Source organism: Schistocerca americana, chromosome 4 (genome assembly GCF_021461395.2).
Source record: "Schistocerca americana isolate TAMUIC-IGC-003095 chromosome 4, iqSchAmer2.1, whole genome shotgun sequence".
Classification (NCBI taxonomy): Eukaryota; Metazoa; Arthropoda; class Insecta; order Orthoptera; family Acrididae; genus Schistocerca; species Schistocerca americana.
The window spans coordinates 705,738,025-705,760,093 of record NC_060122.1 but is presented as its reverse complement, the minus strand read 5'-3'; positions in this window follow the sequence as shown (position 1 = coordinate 705,760,093).

The following is a 22,069-nucleotide window of genomic DNA, read 5'->3' as shown; positions in this document are numbered from 1 at the left end:
TTACTGTCAAGTTCTGTGTATTGAGTTGTCATTGTGGCAGCACAATGTAGACACACACACACACAATCTTTCACATAAAACTAATTAAGTTCAGGCTAGCCGTAACAGTTTAGAAACCGTAATTTTTGTGTAAATATTTTGTCTACATTAACGTGTATATAGCAGATGACAAACTGTAAAGAAAACAGACACTGTAAAAACAGCAGGAAAACCACACCATGTAGTAAGAAGGTATGATTACATAATTTTATGTGCTCATCAAAAATCTGTAATTACGATTTAAAAACAAATATTTACATGTATATAAACAGTAAAGAAGATTCCTTATGTTTAACAGCCATAAAATAAAAAAAGCCACTAATGGTACTGCAACTGCAGCGATACATGTCTGGGACAAAAAACGAAATTGTGTTTTACTAAACGCGGACCCCACCCAAAAACATATGAATATGTACACTAACTCACCACTTACAGACACCATTAAAATTGTCAAAGATAGTTCACATACACACGGTAAAATGAGCGTGTCACAAAGAGAAGAGTTTGTTTCTTTACTAAAATTAGCAATCTCAGCTATTTTGGGATCAACAATCACTATATGTGTAAGAATACAATTTAATAATGCGAAACCGTCCCGCTGGTACACTAGTTAATATTTACTACATAGTGTTTGGAACAACTTTTTTAAACCATCCCAAATTTGCTAATAATTATTACTGCAGATACGTTGACGACACACTATGGCTATTTGAAGGAGCACAAAAGAGAAATACGCACCTTCCGCTCACAGTGAAATAATTTTTAGAAGAAAATCATATTTAGAATCAAGAACGAACAACATAAACATTATAGATCTTGAAATGACAAAAAAGTTGCACATGTTCTGGGAAAAGATAACCACATATTTCAAGAGAAAATTTTTAGAGAAAATCAGACTTGCACTTCAATAATTCAAGCTGAGAATAAGCTTCAGAACACAAACATAGCACGACCACAAGTTTGACATACCGGAGAACAATCCAAAAATTTACCCGGCCAGACGTTTATAACTTATACCGCGATATCCGTAAGAAAATCTGCACAGAACAGTCAGAAATTTCAAAACATTATTCAGAGAATATAGAATCTTAGTAGCACAAATCATTTTCATCTAATTCAAACCTAAAACAACAAAATCACACAGCCATTGGCACAATAAAAAGCCTGTCAAGATTATTCACCACTGAAAAGTAGCCTGCTAATATCTTTATAAGAAACAGAAATTTTCGCATACATGTTGAAATATTCTGACATTATTCTGAATGATGAGACAGAATCCGGAGAGACCAGAGAAGTGGGCTTAACCATTCATTTTGAGAAGGTGCTGCCACACAGCAGTTAAATATTTTAACGTCATGATTACTGCCGAGAGTTGCAGATAAAATTTCTTTGTTTAACAATCAGTTTCGGTTGACAGACCATCAAAAATGGCTCTGAGCACTATGGGACTCAACTGCTGTGGTCATAAGTCCCCTAGAACTTAGAACTACTTAAACCTAACTAACCTAAGGACATCACACTCATCCATGCCCGAGGCAGGATTCGAACCTGCGACCGTAGCGGTCGTGCGGCTCCAGACTGTAGCGCCTTTAACCGCTCGGCCACTCCGGCCGGCTTGACAGACCATCATCAGGTACACAAAAGCAATTGTATCATTGTATAAGACGTTATAAAATCGTTGATTTCAAATAATAAAAATCCATGAATTCGTCACTGTTGTCACGTAATAATATAAATTACATCGTCAATATAAACAATGTCAGACAAATAGGTGTACCGTTTGGCACCACTTATAATCACGCATAAATACGATAAGCTAAATAAGCATCAAAATTAGCAACAGAATAGTAGGTCACAGCGCAATGTAGAGTCCTACACCAGTCACTAACTCGGTTTGTAGCCTAGAGAGAAGTAGCCGTCGGCCCGCTATAGCAGTCAATAGCTCCTGTTGACGATAATGGAGGATTTCTGTCAAAGCTCGATGTCAGTCACAAGTCCAAATTTGAAGCAGCAAGTAAACTGAGAATGTCTTACAGAAGGAAGTCGTTTCGAGAAACTTCGATCTCATATGGTTCTAAAATGGCGTCTATGACGTCACAGCTCCATTTTCAAATGGCGCAGGAACATAAGTTATTAATAACAGATTCGTAACAATTGATAACAATAAACATTGAACCTAAAAGCCGCAGGAAATCGATTGCGTTGGTCGAAGACAAACTAAACTCTAAAACAACGGCCACGAAATCTCTAAATTATACAAACCAAAACAAAAAAACATGACACAACATTTGCTACCTAAACTTTGTTGTACCTAAACAACGCACTGAAAATCCCGAGTCCAATACAGAAGGTCAAAAGAGCGGAAAATAATTACATCTGATGGAACTTAAGGTAGGAACTAGTACACACTAAGGCAGATTTGGCGATAATGGTTTACTTTATTCTACCGCTGCGGGTCACCTCATCTGGGTCTGGTACATCCAGGTCCAGTACTTTCAGTTATTAATGTTGCTTTCCTTACTCATTAGAATTTATAGGTAAACTGCTGCAGACTGATGTATTTCTTAATCGTCAAAGTTCGGCTTTTCTTGTTTCCGTGATATTACTATAATTATTCAGCGAATGGTATTAATTCCATTAAGTTCCAGATTTGTTTTAATTTGAGAATAAATAAGTATCGAAAGAAGATATACACACACATAAAAAAAAGTTTTGCATCACCTCGGTTCCGAGAGTTCCGGAATACTGTACAAAAAATTGGAGTAGATATCAACATGAACAGCATTTTCCCGTTTTTTATTGCTCGTGAAAACCACACATTGCATGTCGTACCACCATAAGACGAGATCTTCAGAGATTGCTGTACACACCGCTACCTCTAATACCAAGTAGCATGTCCTCTTGCATTGACGCATGCCTGTATTCGTCGTGGCATATTATCCACAAGTTCATCAAAGCACTGTTGGTCCAGATAGTTCCACTCTCAATGGCGTTCAGCGTAGATTCCTCGGTGTGGTTGGTGGGTCGTCCATAAACAGCCAATTTCAATCCATCCCAGGCATGTTCGATCAGGTTCATGTCTGGAGAACATGCTGGCCACTCGAGTCGAGCGATGTCGTTGCGCTGACGGAAGTCATTCACAAGATGTGTACAATGGGGGCGTGAATTGTCGTCCATGAAGACAAATGCCTCGCCATGGCCACCAGCGGCGTACGTGGGCCGCACAAAATGCCACCCCAAAACAACATGGAACCTCCACCTTGCTGCACTGGCTTGACGGTGTGCCTAAGGCCTTCAGTTTGACCGGGTTTCCTCCAAACATGTCTCTGACGATTTTCTGGTTGAAGGCATATGCGACACTCATCGGTGGAGAGAACGTGATGCCAATCCTGAGCAGTCCATTCGGCATGTTGTTCGGCCCATCTGTACCGCGCTGCATGGTGTCGTGGTTGCAAAGATGGACCTCCCCATGGATGTCGGGAGCGAAGTTGCGCATCATGGAGCATGTTGCGCACAGTTTGAGTCGTTCAAAAAAATGGTTCAAATGGCTCTGAGCACTATGGGACTTAACATCTGAGGTCATCAGTCCCCTAGAACTTAGAACTACGTAAAGCTAACTAACCTAAGGACATCACACACATCCATGCCCGAGGCAGGATTCGAACCTGCGACCGTAGCAGTCGCGCGGTTCCGGACTGAAGCGCCTAGAACCGCTCGGCCACCACTGCTGGCTAGTTTGAGTCGTAACGCGACATCCTATGGGTGCACAAAAAGCATTATTCAACATGATGGCGTTGCTGTACGAGTTCCTCACAGCCATAATCCGCAGGTAGCGGTTATCCACTGCTGTAGTGCCCCTGGGCTGCCTGAGCGAGGTATGTCATCGACAGTTCCTGTCTCTCTATATCTCCTCGATATACGAACAAAATCGCTTTGGTTCACTCCTTGATGCCTGGACACTTCCCTTGCTGAGAGCCCTTCTTGACACAAAGTAAAAACGCGGACGCGGTCGAAATGCGGTATTGACCGTCTAGGCATGGTGGAACTACAGGCAACATGAGCCGTGTACCTTTTTCCTGGTGGAATGACTGGAACTGACCGGCTGTCGGACTCCGTCCGTCTAAGAGGCGCTGCTCATGCATGGTTGTTTACATCTTTGAGCGGGCTTAGTGACATCCCTGAGCAATTAAAGGGACTGTGTCTGTGATACAATATCCACAGTCAACGTCCATCTTCAGGAATTCTAGGAACTGGGGTGATGTAAACCCTATTTTATGTGTGTTTGTGCTCGTTATTAAGACAACCAGATATAGTGTTTTAGCTCTGACTGGTTGAGAGCATAAATTAGTTATCTCCTGTTCAAGCAGTTAAAATTTCAGATTTAATAACATACCCCCACTGCAACAATTCACAACGTTCTGAACATGTCCAATACACGCTACAAAAACAACATTACTTGACACTCCCAAGCAAAACAAGAGAACACCCTCCATCCTATACGACATACTGAAAAAATATTTTGCCTACTGTAAAGCAGGTGGGTCTGAAGATTGGCTAGTGCCCAGTACTAGTCTGCAATCAAATAAATAAAAAGTACCCCCAATTTATACAAATTTATAATTATTTACTGTCCAGATAATTCTACCTTTGCAAGCCTATTTACTGTTACGTTGACATAAACATTGTCAGTCTCCGTTTCCATTCCTCTCTGTCTCCTACTGTTCTGTTGCCAGTTGAAGCCTGCAACTTTCTTCAGTTGTTTATCCCAGCGATCGGACGGTCTGCCTTAAGATCTTCGTCTTCCCTGGGACTCCACATTAGCACTATATTCGGCCTTATGGTGTGATTTTTCATGCGATATATCCTGCTCACTTCCATTTTAGACTCTTTACCTCTTTCACAATGTCTTGAGCTCCTGTTACTACTCATATGTCCACTGTTAGTTTTACTTTTGAAGAACTCGTTCAAAATCCAAGTTTTACAGCCGTATGTTAGTATGAAAGGAACACAATGTTCGAGCACAACCTTTTCTCTAGTTTGTTAGCATATCAGATTTTTTCCATAAGCTATTACTTGCGTAAACCAGCACCCGCCCCCCCCCCTCCCAGTTTCTCCAGTCTAGCTTGATTCGTTGGGAAATTTCACTTTTTGAGTCTCCTTGGATTTCAGTTAACTGTCTGAGATAATTGTATTCGTTAACATTCTTTAGACTTGGCTCAGTATTATATGTCTTGCAGTTACCAAATTGTTGTGCATATTGTTTGTTTTGGGTACATTTACTATAATGCCATTTTTTCGCCGCTACCTAATAAATTCTTTATAGAGGATTGTAGTTTTATCATGATTTTGGCTAGGACTATTACACTGTATACATATCTCAAATTAGTGAATTTTTCCCATTTATTGTAATTACCCTGTCTTTCCAAATAATTTTGATCACAGTCATATCAAGGACTGTTATAAATAGTGTACGTCCAATGAAAATTCCGTCTTTTGTTTTCCTGTACTGACAAGCCATCGCAGATACACAATATATTTACGTACCTTGTTTCCACACCTTGTTCAGTCATTGGCAGTATAACTGCGATGTGGCTGACGAGTCAAAAACATCAAAAACCTTTTTGTAAATCTGGAAACGCTGTGCTTAGTGGTACTTCAGATTCATTAGCTCAACTAATTACTTCCTGCAAGATGTGCACATGGCCAGTTGTACTATAACCTCTGCGGAATCTCCATTGTTGTATGGGTTGTGCGTTTTCCACAATAGCATTGCTGCGGTTTGTCAAAGCTTTAGTGAAACCTTCGTATATAACAGGGAGTAAACTAATGGGACGGTAATTCTTCAAATCATTTCAGTTGTCAGGTCATCATGACTCCCTGCTTTGCCACTCCTGATTTCATTTATTTACTTTAAGAATCTGTAGGACATCGCCATTTTCTTTTAATTCATGAGTTCTTTCATATAGTTTGCAGTAGAAGTTATACGTTAAATAACTTCTTCCTTATCTGTTATGTTCCCTTTATCACTGTCAACAACCATTATTTCTTTTTTAACAGTCACAAACTTCCGTTTAACTTTCATACAGCTCCATTTATTCTCTAGTGTTAATTTTAGCGCATTTTCGTTGTTTTTTTTATATTTGCTGTTATTTTATTTGTTATAAAATTACATTGTTCTGAATATCCTATTTTGTGAACAGTTGTTTTAATTTTTATCTCTTTAACAGAAAGGCGCTGGTTTCAGCCATCAACTTCCCTGGTTGTTTAATAGCTTTCGTTGTTCCCCCGATTACTTTTGCAGATTTCATTGCCGTTAGGGTCAGTTTTTCCTCTGTCTGGTGTGCCAATCTCATTCGAAGAGTCCTCTGATATTCTCTCTGTTTTGCACTTAATTTATCTCTGTTGATTGTTTATCTCTGTAATGGTATCAGTTTCTTTCTTAATTGTTTGATGTTTATGATTTCTTTCACTCTTACCAGTGTATGGTCACTAACAGTGTTGCATTTATTGTAAAAAATTTTTGATTATTTCTTTTTGTTTGTAATAGTAAAATCTGTTTCATTAAGAATCATGTCATTTATTCTTTTCCATAACCATTTTCTTTTCTATTTGAAATTAGTGGAAAAACAATCTAGACTGCGATTGCTGTGTTATTTAAAATGACCGGTTTCCGCCTAGTCTTAGGTCAAATACAGAATAGCACCATCAGCTAAAGTTGACCATGTCCAGAACACTAGTAGACCTCAGTACTGAAACTGATGAACTGACTGCGAATGAGGTCTTCTGACTGTTCTGGACATCGTCATCTTCAGATGATGGTACTGATCTGAAGATGGCCTAAGAATAGGGCGAAACCAGTCATTTTAAATAAAATAACCTCTCGAGCTGGAATATTTTCTTTTCACTAATTTCATATAGCTTACAAGATTGCTGTTTCCCAAAAATGTTACAAAAAATTTTCTTTTCTGTTACGATGTTTCTTAAAAAGGAGTTCATGATGAACAAATAATTTTTTGTCAGCAAACTGAACAAGCTGATCTCTCTCATCGATTCCACGGCAATCTACAAAAACATCTCCATGTTTTTTGATACCAACTTTGGCATTTAAATCTCCATTTCTCGGTTTAAAGTGAGAGTCCCGTCCATCATCATGTACATATTTCATCTTCTTATAAAATGCTTCTAATTCATCGTCAGAATGGCTTGAAGTAGGCGCGTTTAGTTGCAGTTCTTGTAACTTGTATCTGTTTGTTGTATTTATAACAATCCGTGCCGTCCTAGTTGAAGTACCTTCTATGACAGATACCAATTACGCACTTATTTATTAGAAACCCACAATATTTATTCCTCCATCTCATTCTCCTGATGTTACAGAATGATTTTCGGATTTGGGGTTGCAACTGCTCTTTTTTACTACGATCTTCACTTAGACCAACAACAAACTATTTGATTTTCTCCAATTCCTCCTCAATTTCACTTTCACTCGCAAATGATCAGTAGTTATACGTGCTAATGCAGTCTCCTCCAGGAGATCCGATAACTGGGGGACTAATCTAGAATATTAACAAGACTTAAGGATTCGAAGCATAATCGCTACCCTTGCTTCAGAAAGAATTGGGAATCTCGGTTTCTACGTCTCACGTTTCCATGCGGTTCATACGTCTTTGGCTGACTGCTCCACTGGAGTACAGACGCCGCCCATGTAGCTAGTTTTGGTCTGGCAACGGTAATTTTCCGCCACTAACATTGGAACCGGCTGACTTGCGAGTCGAGCCCCGCCACAGAGACATACTTTAGCGACCTCGGCTGCGGAGCCGGTTTGAGCAACGTATGTTTGAGATAAGACCACAATAGAGGCAGCGTTAGCGCTAAATTGCGAAAAGTCAAAGAGAAACAATACTTAACTTTAGCCACACCACTTTCTTGCTGCAGTGCATTAAGCCAGAGAGTAGGAAAATTTCTAAGGCAACCAGGAGAGAAAAAATATCGTTGTTATTCGCCAGTTGTACACGTAAAAGTGTCCTGTGTAGATGGTATTTAAAGAAAGTAAATTTTATTTAACTCTAAGAGTTTTACCGGTCTCTATGGAAACAATTATCAGGCAACTAAAGAGTTGTAGTGTTGAAACGGTACAGTAGTTTCCGCTCTATAAGCAGCAGGTTTCGCTGCTCGCTCGCACCGGGAAATGGAAACAGAGGCGGCTCCGCAGCCAATTTTATTACACGACGCGGCCGGCCGCGGGTGCAACAGAACCCATGTGGACGGGTGGAAAGAAATGTGTCAGGCTTCATAATACGTATTTATATGTGTCGTGTATTATGCATTTCTTGTACGTGGATGTGAATCTGCACATGAACTTTCCTAATCATCCTCACACCTTTCCGTAAAGCATGGCCAAATCTTTGTTGGGAAGTAGTTCTGCAGTATAGTAGTGCCAACCTTACTCCTGGCTAGGGGATTAGAGAGACAGCACAGGCAGGTAAAAGTCAAAGACTTTCCAGTGTCACAAGATTTGGGATGGAGAGGTTGGTCACGGCCAAGTGGTTCGACCACCGGGGCCCAAGAAGACCTCCGGGTGCCCGCCATATTCTAGGAGTGTTACAGAAGACGGCTAAGTGAGCAGACGTGCCCTCAGTGCGTCTGTCTCAATGTTCACGCATGGAAGAGAGGTATTTGAATGTTTGTACTAATTCTTTTATTTCCAGCTTCGGATTGTGTAGGGTAATGAATGCGCTCATTTAATTCCGGAAATTTGAACCCCTGTGTTAAAGTATCTGGTCCCCAGTTTGCCCGTTGTCCTCCTCACATAGTGAATGTCCTATGTAAAACGTTGGGAGACTTTGGTGGTATACATTTGGCCAACGCAATTCCGTCTTACCCGTAGAAATGTGCGTGCAGATTAGTTTATAATATACTCGAGCTATAAGTTGCAAAATTGTAATATCTGTAAACTGAAACAACTGCTGCTATCGCTGTAAAGTCGAGTGATAATGTTTAAAATAAATAGGTAATCAACTGTCATCAAATCTTTAACATACCTTAAAAATTGGAGGGCAGCGTGGAGGGTAAAAATCGTAGAGGGAGACCAAGAGATGAATACACTAAGCAGATTCAGAAGGATGTAGGTTGCGGTAGGTATTGGGAGATGAAGAAGCTTGCACGGGATAGAGTAGTATGGAGAGCTGCATCAAACCAGTCTCAGGACTGAAGACCACAACAACAACAACCTTAAAAATCACAAAGAAGTCAAGTTAAAGGAATTTATTTAAAATAAAACCTGTAGAATGCGGGGACCCACACAGTAGCGTGTGAGCCCTCCAGCCCCTTGCCTAGTATCGTACAGAAAGGATACGCTCTCTAGGTAGCGCTCTCAAGCTCCTCTCCCCAGTTATCCGTTGCGCAATTCTGATTCAGGGCTTGACCGGATCAACTTTCATGTGGCGTCCCTAGGCAAGGAGGTAAGACGGTAAACTTTCAGTGTCTCTGTAGCATCATTCCTATTGAAATCTTAGTTCCAAAAGAAGAAATTACATAAAGTAATTCTTCATTATTGTTATTAAGGATCATATGCGTTTATACGATTGCTGTCGATTTTTGTGTTCGATTCTGCTGTGCGGTGTGCACGCATCATATGTAGGTGCATTCCCAGTAGGGAACGTAGAACTCGACAGAGTACTAACAGTAAGATTACTTAATACTGTAAATGCATTTTGTCTTCGACAACAGTGACGCGGAAGAATTTTTTATATTTCTTTAGTTATGAAATCACAATGGTAATGATGCCATACTCGTATAAGTTGCTGTAACAGTTCTTCAATGCCTGATTATGCAGAAATGAAGGTTTGTTTTATCAGCCTCTCTTCATCTTACATAAAAATTACTTTTTTATATAAATAACAATCCTATATGGTAAGGACTGTTGTAATATCTCGAATTACGTCAGGGAACTGAAGTTACATGCCACATACCGCACATGGGACACCTTGTATCCGAAGTTGTGCGCTCACCTGGCACATACGACTTCGTCGTCCACTGCCTTTCTTTTCTCCCTTCCTTTCTTTTCTCGTGTTTCACTTGTGCTATTGAGGGCAACACGGTTCAGTATTAGAAGCATTCCTCCACCGTCTACTATGTCGTTGCCAAGTTCGTTGTCATGTTCCAGAGGTTATGCTACTCCTCAGTGTTTTTGCCTTTCCTTGGCTTACTCTGAGTACATATGGTGTAATCATTAACCTGTTCCTTCTATTTAGGAGGTCTTGCAGTTATTCCTCACTTTCACTGAGGATAGCATTGTCAGTACCGAATATTATCGTCGGTATATTTCCACCCTATTTTTTCATTCACACCTGAATTTTCCTTTTTTTTCCATTATTACTACTTGGATGTATAGGCCAAAGAGCACTTGGAGAAAGTTTGCATCCATGCCTTACGCCATTTTTACCCAAGCACAACTACATCGTTCTTCCATTCTTATTGTCCCCTCTTCGTTCTTGTTTATATTGTACACGGCAATTCAAAATTGATATAGCGATTACAAAAGATTGTAAATATTTGATACAATGAAAATAACAGAGAATAAAGGAAGTTCAAATTTTTTAAAATAGTTGATAGGTGTTCTGTATGGCTCCCCCTGGTCCCACGGACAACATGTAAGCGATAATCCATTTTACATCATACTTTCTTAAGGATACATGGAGTCACACACGCGAGTGCGTTAGAAGTTCCGAGATTGTTTTCGGCAAAGGAGGAACATACAAAAGGTCTTTCAGCTATTCCATTAAAAAGAAATCCACCATTGTCAGTCCGGAGATCTGGGTGGTCAAGCACACAGCATAACGTTGTCACGTCCAGTACGACTTGGAAGATGATTTAAAAACGTGTCAGCTTACATACACGAACGTGGAGGTGTTACATTTTACTGAAAGAAATACTCAGCGCTGTATATACACTCCTGGAAATGGAAAAAAGAACACATTGACACAGGTGTGTCAGACCCACCATACTTGCTCCGGACACTGCGAGAGGGCTGTACAAGCAATGATCACACGCACGGCACAGCGGACACACCAGGAACCGCGGTGTTGGCCGTCGAATGACGCTAGCTGCGCAGCATTTGTGCACCGCCGCCGTCAGTGTCAGCCAGTTTGCCGTGGCATACGGAGCTCCATCGCAGTCTTTAACACTGGTAGCATGCCGCGACAGCGTGGACGTGAACCGTATGTGCAGTTGACGGACTTTGAGCGAGGGCGTATAGTGGGCATGCGGGAGGCCGGGTGGACGTACCGCCGAATTGCTCAACACGTGGGGCGTGAGGTCTCCACAGTACATCGATGTTGTCGCCAGTGGTCGGCGGAAGGTGCACGTGCCCGTCGACCTGGGACCGGACCGCAGCGACGCACGGATGCACGCCAAGACCGTAGGATCCTACGCAGTGCCGTAGGGGACCGCACCGCCACTTCCCAGCAAATTAGGGACACTGTTGCTCCTGGGGTATCGGCGAGGACCATTCGCAACCGTCTCCATGAAGCTGGGCTACGGTCTCGCACACCGTTAGGCCGTCTTCCGCTCACGCCCCAACATCGTGCAGCCCGCCTCCAGTGGTGTCGCGACAGGCGTGAATGGAGGGACGAATGGAGACGTGTCGTCTTCAGCGATGAGAGTCGCTTCTGCCTTGGTGCCAATGATGGTCGTATGCGTGTTTGGCGCCGTGCAGGTGAGCGCCACAATCGGGACTGCATACGACCGAGGCACACAGGGCCAACACCCGGCATCATGGTGTGGGGAGCGATCTCCTACACTGGCCGTACACCACTGGTGATCGTCGAGGGGACACTGAATAGTGCACGGTACATCCAAACCGTCATCGAACCCATCGTTCTACCATTCCTAGACCGGCAAGGGAACTTGCTGTTCCAACAGGACAATGCACGTCCGCATGTATCCCGTGCCACCCAACGTGCTCTAGAAGGTGTAAGTCAACTACCCTGGCCAGCAAGATCTCCGGATCTGTCCCCCATTGAGCATGTTTGGGACTGGATGAAGCGTCGTCTCACGCGGTCTGCACGTCCAGCACGAACGCTGGTCCAACTGAGGCGCCAGGTGGAAATGGCATGGCATGCCGTTCCACAGGACTACATCCAGCATCTCTACGATCGTCTCCATGGGAGAATAGCAGCCTGCATTGCTGCGAAAGGTGGATATACACTGTACTAGTGCCGACATTGTGCATGCTCTGTTGCCTGTGTCTATGTGCCTGTGGTTCTGTCAGTGTGATCATGTGATGTATCTGACCCCAGGAATGTGTCAATAAAGTTTCCCCTTCCTGGGATAATGAATTCACGGTGTTCTTATTTCAATTTCCAGGAGTGTATAAAGCTGCGGCATCACTCATTGCTCAAGTACGTCCAGGTAAAAGTTTTTTAAACATTTTCACTTATGGCACGGAACTTTCCACCTATATAGCGTCTTCCCAAAAGCCACTTTCCGATCCACTGCGCTTGCGCAAGGATCGAAATTTTTAACCATTTTTTTTACATTCTCGGTAATTGCTCTTGTTGTATCGCTATCCTTTAAATAGTTATAGTCATTTGTAATCTTTATATTTATTTTGAAGTGCTCAGTGTATAACACGTCTTCCTCTCGAACTTACTTGTACCGGTATGCCTATTTTTCTGAGAATTTCAAACCCCTTGCCCGTTTCTCGTAAAATAGTGTAAAATCGTTAACACCCACTCTTTTCTCTTTTTTATGTCATCAGTCTTCCGACTGGCTTGATGCGACCAGCCACAAATTCCTTTCATGAGACAATTTCTAGATCTCACAGTAATACTTTAAATTCTCTTTCGCAGTTATTTGGTGGATGTAAAGGGTGCTTATAATTAAATTTTCGCTACTTCAGATAGCGTATACGGAAGACTATTTATCTTAAGGGGTGTGTGTATTGTGTATTGAATCGGGGGCCTAGAAACGACGAAGATCCCTCAGTTGTTCACAATCCCACAAAAGGCTACAGCAGTCCACTCACCCCACCGCTGTCCCACACCGATCACAGGTTTACTGTGCGGTTCGGTCCCCCAGTGGACCACCTCCTCCCCCACCAGGAAGGTCTTATACCGCACGAGCGTAGCCCCAAATGTTCGCGTGGTAGAGTAATACGCGCATGTGGAGACACTGTTTACGCAGCAATCGCCGACGTACTGTAACTGGGGCGGAATAAAGGGAACCAGCCCGAAATCGCTGAGGCAGATGGGAAACTGCCTTAAAAAACATCCACAGGCTGTCCGGCTCACCGGGCCTCGACATTAATCAGCAGGGCGGATTCGTACCGGGAACCGCCACGCCTTCCCGCTCGGGGAGCAGCGCCTTAGACCGCGCCGCTATCCGGGCGGGCTCTTAAGGGGTACTAAATGTTAGAAGAATGATGTTGAGACTCTGTGCTGCAGGCGTTGCGTTGTTAGTAATGTTAGTGTCACGACCTGCCACTGGGCTCCGGAAATGATACGGCGACGTAGGGTTGAAACACAAGCATCAGTGTGCATTACAGCTCTAGACAATCAGCATGGGTCTTGAAAGGGTGAGTAGGGCCTTACTCGTAAAGTTCTTTTATTTAAGCAGCACGAATAGTGATGCTGCCCTTCATGAGTATCGACACATTGAAGGAATAATTCGGAGACGTCCTCTTTCAGCACCGGGGTTGAAGAACATGATTCGGAAGTTCGAATTAACTGAGGATTTGGGACTTACTCCTGGGAGAAGTCGACGGCCATTGGCGCCCCACATTGTAGAAGAATTAAGTGTCGCCATGGTTGAGAAAGCTGGAAGCAATGTTCGATCTTCAACCAGTGCACGAGCTGTGTAACGACAGCTGAACATTCCATGGTCCACTGTTCGAAAAATGCTGTGAACAGTTGTGAAATGATATTCTTACAGAAACATTACTCACTAACTTCTGTCGCGTGACAGACATTTGAGAAGACTTCGCTCTTACGTCTCTTTCATTGTTACCCTCTCATGTGGAAACAGAAATGTGTTTCGTTCATTGTCCTAGGTCACTCGTTCTTCATGGTGGTCCTCTCAAGTAGCGAAAGTTTAATTATAATTACCCTGTATTCCAATCTCTACCCTCCCCTATGGTTTTTGCCCACTACAGCTATCTCAAGTTCCTTGATATCTTAACACAAAACCTGTCATCCTGTCTCTTTATCTCGTCACTTGTTCATGGCCTTCTATTCACCGATTCTGCGGCATATTTTCTCACTTCTTATGTTACAAGTCCACCTAATTTTCAACATACTTCTGTTGCATTACATCTCAAACTCTTCGAATCTTTTATTTCCCAGTTTTCTCACAGTCCACAATTTACTTCCGTACAATGGTGTGCTGCAAATATATATTTTCATGAATTTCTTCCTCAACTGAAGACCTATATTTGATACTAGTAGACTTGTTTCGGCCAGGAATGCCCTCCCTGTCTATGCTAGTCTGCTTTTCATGTCCTCCCAGCTTCCTCCATCATGTATAATGTTGCTTTCTACGCCGTGGACCGAAATTTTATGTCAAGTTTATCACTGATCTCTTTTCTGCTACTCATCCTTATCTTCGCCTTCTACAACTAAATCCATACTCCGCAAGCCACCTGACGGTGTGTGGCGGAGGGTACCTCGAGTACCTCTATCGGTTCTCCCCTCTGTTCCAGTCTCTTATTGTTCGTGGAAAGAAAGATTGTCGGTATGCCTCTGTATGGGCTCTAATGTCTCTGATTTTATCCTCATGGTCACTTCGAGCGATATCCGTAGGGGGGAGCAATATACTGCTTCACTCCTCGGTGAAAGTGTGGTCTCTAAACTTCAACAAAAGCCCGTACCGAGCTACTGAGCGTCTCCTTTCTTTAGTTTACTCTGAATCCCTAGCGTGTGCGCACTTTGGTTCGCGTGCAGGTCTTCGGTGGAGAATGGAAGAACAGGCTACAAATTTGCCTTCCGTGGGGCGGGCTGTTGCAGGAAACGAAGTTTTCCCGTGAGGTTGTCCACCGAGGGCAGCACACAGCTGACCGGCCGGCGACTCGACCCAAATGAGGAGGCCAAGACGGCGGACAGCGGCCGTGCGGATGCAGTGGGCCGGCGCGGCTCGGCTCGGCAGCTCCTCAGGACAGGCCGGCCACAAGGGGGCGAAAGACGAACAGCAGCGGCCGGAGATTTACATTCTTGCATTCGTTTGCATCGCGGCTGACATGTGAATACACGGCCGCTGGGTGGTCCGCGCATTGTGTAGCGCACAATGAAACACTGTACTACATAGGTCATGCAGCTGAAACAAGGCCGCCCGCCTTATTTATAGAGAGCACCGCGTCTCGTCCACAATTATGGGAGCGCGGGCCCGGCCGGGCCATTTACATTTTAGCCGTGTTCCCGTTTTAATGGAGCCGGTGGCGACACCCCGCGCAGACGGATGGCGAGAACGGCCGCCATTAGCGGGCGGCCCGGCCGCGGGCCCACCCGCCTAACAGGCCGCCGGTCGCGCCACTTTACGACTGCTCGGCCCGCCCGGGCACTTTGCGCTGCTCTTATTCGCGGAATGTCCCCTCCTCCTTCATTCCTACCCTTCACTCCTTCCTGGCAGGAAAGTACCACGAAGACGGAGTGCTGACGTTCAGAAAGTGGCATACGAGGGGCAGTCACACAGTTCTAATTTTCGAAAAAATGAACTCCCGTAATTAATTTTTGCTTGCTCGCAGGTATGGCTCTGCAGTCCTGGTGCCCTCTGAAAGCGCTGCGCCCTAGTCCCGTGGCAGAGCTGCTACAGGAGCTAATACAATTTGGCACAGCCCATTAATAAAGTGGAAATCGGCTGGCCGGCCGAAGTGGCCGAGCGGTTCTAGCCGCGCGACCGCTACGGTCGCAGATTCGAATCCTGCTTCGCGCATGGATGTGTGTGATGTCCTCAGGTTAGTTAGGTTTAAGTAGTTCTAAGTTCTAGGGGACTGATGACCTCACATGTTAAGTCCCATAGTGCTCAGAGCCATTTGAACCATTCGAAATCGGCTGCGGCCTTTTACTGTTTTATTTAGTTGACCTTGTAAGTAGGAACTTTAGGTTTTTATGTTGGTAACACCACGTAGCGCTCTGTATGAAAATCACTGGCTGTGCTGTGTGCAGTCTGTTGCTGGCTGGCATTGTTGGAATATTCGCTATTGTATTGCTGGGCACTTGGATGTGAACAGCGCGTAGCGTTGCGCAGTTGGAGGTGAGCCGCCAGCAGTGGTGGATGTGGGGAGAGAGATGGCAGAATTTTGAGAGCGGACGATGTGGACGTGTGTCCATCAGAAAGAGTAAATTCGTAGTATTGGATATCATAAACTCATATATATATATATATATATATGGTGTCACAAAAAGGTACGGCCAAACTTCCAGGAAACATTCCTCACACACAAAGAAAGAAGATATGCTATGTGGACATGCGTCCGGAAACGTTTATTTTCCATGTTAGAGCTCATTTTATTACTTCTCTTCAAATCACATTAATCATGGAATGGAAACACACAGCAACAGAACGTACAAGCGTGACTTCACACACTTTGTTACAGAAAATCTTCAAAATGTCCTTCGTAAGCGAGGATACACGCATCCACCCTCCGTCGCATGGAATCCCTGATGCGCTGATGCAGCCCTGGAGAATGGCGTATTGTATCACAGCCGTCCACAATACGAGCACGAGGAGTCTCTACATTTGGTACTGGGGTTGCGTAGACAAGGGCTTTCAAATGCCCCCATAAATGAAAGGGTTGAGGTCAGGAGAGCGTGGAGGCCATGGAATTGGTCCGCCTCTACCAATCCATCGGTCACCGAATCTGTTGTTGAGAAGCGTACGAACACTTCGACTGAAATGTGCAGGAGCTCCATCGTGCATGAACCACATGTTGTGTCTTACTTGTAAAGGCACATGTTCTAGCAGCACAAGTAGAGTATCCCGTATGAAATCATGATAACGTGCTCCACTAAAAACTAAAATGAGCTCTAACATGGAAATTAAGCGTTTCCGGACACATGTCCACATAACATCTTTTCTTTATTTGTGTGTGAGGAATGTTACTTGAAAGTTTGGCCGTACCTTTTTGTAACACCCTGTATATATATATTTTTAACATTATTAAGGTAAATACATCGTTTGTTCTCTATCAAAATCTTTCATTTGCTAACTATGCCTATCAGTAGTTAGTGCCTTCAGTAGTTAGAATCTTTTATTTGGCTGGCAGTAGTGGCGCTCGCTGTATTGCAGTAGTTCGAGTGACAAAGATTTTTGTGAGGTAAGTGATTCATGAAAGGTATAGCTTATTGTTAGTCAGCGCCTTTCTTTTGTAGCGATTATTGAAAGTCAGATTGCGTTGCGCTAAAAAAATATTGTGTGTCAGTTTAATGATGATCATAAAAGTAAAGAGAGAAATGTCTGAGTACGTTCAGTTTTGCTCAGCTGTTTGAAAATCAAATAACGTAAGGAGTTTACCAGCACAGTAATTCATGATATGATAAGGGCCAGCAGCCCTCTCTTACATCAGACCAAGGTTTAACACACACAGCACCTCATTTATCTAAGAAAAGACAATTTTAATACGCCGAATAGTATTAAAATGAAGGTCTGAAGCGACAATGTGAGTTAATAATGCCGACTATGAACCATTAAAGTTAATACTGGTAGTACTTGTCCTATTGCAGCGGCTGCCACTAATAGTGATAATGATAATGACAATAATAATGACAATAACAACAATGGTGATAGCCACAGATATGAGAAAATCATAGGGGTGCCAAACAGATGTCTTCTGTTACAGCGAGTTCTTGGGAAAGAAAATTTAAGGAGACTGCGCCAACTGAGAATACTGGGAAATGAGGAAAATCTGATTGGAAAGAAGGTTGTACGAGAGTAACGAGTGCGTACAGGACAATGACTATGCTTAATGTTGCTTCAGTAGGGCCAACGGACTCGGCGCAGTGGTAACACCGGTTCCCGACAGATCACTGAGCTTGTCTCGGTGGAGGTTCGAGTCCTCCCTCGGGGATGGGTGTGTGTGTTTGTCCTTAAGATAATTTAGGTTAAGTAGTGTGTCTGCTTAGGGACTGATGACCTTAGCAGTTAAGTCCCATAAGATTTCACACACATTTGAACATATTTTGAACAGATCACTGAAGTTAAGTATTATCGGCCTAGGCTAGCACTTGGATGAGTGACCATCCGGTCTGCCCAGCGGTGTTGGCAAGCGGGGTGCACTCAGCCCTTGTGAGGCAAACTGAGGAAAGAAGTAGCGGCTCCGGTCTTGTAAACTGACATACGGCCGGGAGAGCGGCATGCTGACGACATGTCCCTTCATATCCGCCCCACTGACTACTGTGGGCTGTGGATGACATGTGGCCTGTTGGTACCGTTGGGCATGAATTGACTGTTCGGGCGGAGTTTAATTGTCTTCTGAAGCTAGAGGCGTTATTCACTTCTCTAATACAATTCGAGGATTATTCCAGAGTCAGTTTCCTGGTGCTGATAAGGACTTCGAGAAGTGGCTGAACGATGGAGTGAGTGGGAAAGAATTTTTCTCTGATGGGAACGGGTGTTTCTGCCATGTTGTCCCGACCAGAGCGTTACGGTCGAGGAGAGATATGGTAGACAGTGTTCGCTGATAAAATAGTAGAAACGAAAGAGAGTTTGGAAAATCTCTGCACCTGTCTGCACGTAACCAGGACTGCTGTGCATATGAAGGTCAAATATGATCAAAGAGTCGACTATCACAGATATGAAGGCCTGCCGCTGTGGCCGAGCGATTCTAGGCGCTTCAATCTGGAACTGCGCGTCCGCTACGCTCGCAGGTTCGAATTTTGCCTCGGGCATGGGTGTGTGTGATGTCCTTAGGTTAGTTAGGTTTAGGTAGTTGTAAGTTCTAGAGGACTGATGACCTCAGATTTTGAGTCCCATAGTGCTCAGAGCCATTTGAACCATTTTGAACCACAGACATGATGAACACAGGCATTCACAACCAGTTACAGGAGCCGCGAGCTTTCCTGAGAAAGGCCTTGCAGGATATCGCTGTAAACAATAACTGGAAGTATGATTTGAGACTTTCTCGGCGTATTCCATTCGTGAAATCTTCTCGGGTGATCAGCCGAGTAAAGGCGTCGTCTTCTCGCAACGTTTCGAAGGGTGAAAAAAGGAAGTAGTAACAGAGGCAGTAAAGAAGAATTATAGAGGTGATTGACAGAGCGGAAGAAAAATGGAGAGCAAGATAAAAATAGGAAGATCTGGATGTGGTTTTTAGGTGGATTTTTAAAATCCGACTAAGTGAATGCCTGGCTGGTAGACAAGTCCTGCCTCAGTTACACGATTCGGAAACACTTCAAAATCGTTCTCATTCACAGTGGTAACACCAGAGGAAGGCAGATGGGGTACACAAACTCCATTCCCGGATGGGATGGGATGGCGACAGTAAGGACATCTGGCGACCCTCTACCACTAACACTGCCAAATCCAGACTAAACTCCCGAGCCCGTGAAGATACCCGATAAGACGAGGAAGAAGAAGTGGAAGAAGAAGAGAAAGAAGAATTTATTAGAAACCAGGCTCTATAGACCATGATGTATGGGGTATTCTAAATCATCCCTTAGTGTGAGTTTATAAACATTCTGAGCTATCAGAAGCAATGCATGACTATACAGAGTATGGCCTAGTTATCTTAGGGCACTTTCCTTCGGGCAGGCACCACACTCGCAGAAAATTTCTAAAATTACAAAATTTTCAGCTTTCATTAATTTTCCACTATCGGCCAATTTCACCTAGTACGCCAGTGGCAAATGACAGTCGACGTGAAGCAGGATAGACCACCAAGCTGTCCAGCCACGAGCATATGGCGTGCAAATATGGAACTTGTAAGCAGTCATGCATACAGATAGTACAAAAATACTTTAAAATTTGAAGCTGCCCACTCCGAGTCAACTGAAATAAAATAGTCATACCACCGGCAGTAGCCTAACAGGTAATAACAGCGGCAACTGAGAGTAAGCTTAGGTGTTGTTCTCGTTTCTGTCAGTTATTTTAGTCAAGGGTAGAAAATATTGTAATGTTAGAAAGGAGAAGATACAACTGTTGTCGTAGAGCGGGTGGTGCAACGGCCGGTGTTAAGTCGCAAAAATGTGGAGGTTCGCTTCAAACCTTATTAACGGGACATCAGGAGTCTTCTTTTATCATGACAGACGTGGTAGCTTCCTCTTTCCCCTGGTGTGGCTGACCTTCTACTACCCCTGTGCGCCAGCATGCTATACAGACATTAGGAGATACGCAAAAAACCAAGCGCTAGCGAATATCCTCGTAGGTGAGTTGCTGCATTACCAGAAAGTTCAGTATTTCAGAGTACTGCTCATAAAATAGACTAGCTACGTCAAAATCAGCAGTTTGTGTCGTTTAAGGATACCACTTCTTATAGATTAGCCAACACAAGGAAATAATGTTTTAAAAATATATATTTAAATAATACTGAGATCATAAAGGTCAAAAGAACTAAAAATAATGTGCATTCTTTCTCTCTCTGATTCGACAGCCAAGCTTCGGCTCCCTTTTTACTATATTCACTTCCTGTGATAAGAGAAAAATGTAAGTGTTTTAAAGGAAAAGTAAATTTCTACCCCGATTTATCAAAAACTGAAGTATTGGGAAAGAAGTTACACAAAAAAGTTTGGTGTCTGAACAAATGTAACTGCTTCTGCGAGCGACAATTAATATCTCTAGTTGCGTTTATCGTTTATTCGGCAATTTTCATTGTAAATACTAGGGTGTTTAACTAGTGGGAAACTAATGTGTTCACAATTACGAAAGTAAAGTTTGGTTTGAAAAACTCAAAAATATTAACAAATATTTTGAAAACTGATTCTGATTTCGTTTCAGCTTCTTCCGTAGAACTGTTTGCGTGTGTTCATAGCGAGTAAACGGAGGTTACGGAACTTTACTTTAGAGTGACAAATTCGTTTAAAAAGTGAAGTAATAGAAGGCTGTATCATTATTGTGCCGTCCTCTTTATCGAACACCAGAGATACGCTCGCCTAAGAAATAACCGGCGTGATTGATTCACACGCACATACGATAACGAAGAATACAGCACAACCTGACACTCACACTCATTAAGTACAATTTTAATTTTTATTCCTTGATATACATCGAAAACTCATCAGACTATTTCAAATATGACTTCGATCTTACCTGTACACTATGTCATATACACTCTTTTTTTTTTTTTTTTTTGGTTCCATAAGATAACCTTTTCGCCGGCCGCGGTCACCGAGCGGTTCTGCGCGCTTCAGTGAGAACCGCGCGACAGCTACGGTCGCAGGTTCGAATTCTGCCTCGGGCATGGATGTGTGTGATGTCCTTAGGTTAGTTAGATTTAAGCAGATGTTCAATCCATTTGAACCATAACCTTTTCTTTCTTTATTTATCTTAGTTTTGATTGGAATACCTTTTCTGTAATATTTGGTTACTTCTCTATATTCTGACATTAATTACTAATATTTTCATTGACCTTTTAACATTTTTTAAAATGTTAAAGATAATAAGTTGCCGTCTCTTCATCTAAGAATAGATGATGAATGCAGCTAGCCGCTAACTTTGTGTAATGTCTTGTCTGTATAGACGTGTATCTGTTGCCTTTAAGATCCCTTCACCTTCACACATAAATCTATACAGTAAAGTAAGGGCCTCCCATTTGTCGGCTGATCCGTGATAAGACAGGCGAAAAGTTAGACTAATGGAGGATTATTAGTATTATCTCTATTTTCATTCGCTCTCTCTCTTTCTCTCCTTTATCTATGTACAGTTTTTAATATAATATTTTATTACGTGAAATCAGCCAAACAGAATCTTTGGTGGAGTCCTTCGTCTTGGTAATCAGCGGCTGGCTTGCTGTAAGAGATCTTTACATTTATTATTACTGTTAAACACTGCATTCAGTCGGGAGAATCAATCGTGTGGACAATTTGTTCCTTTTACGAAAGATTGCGAA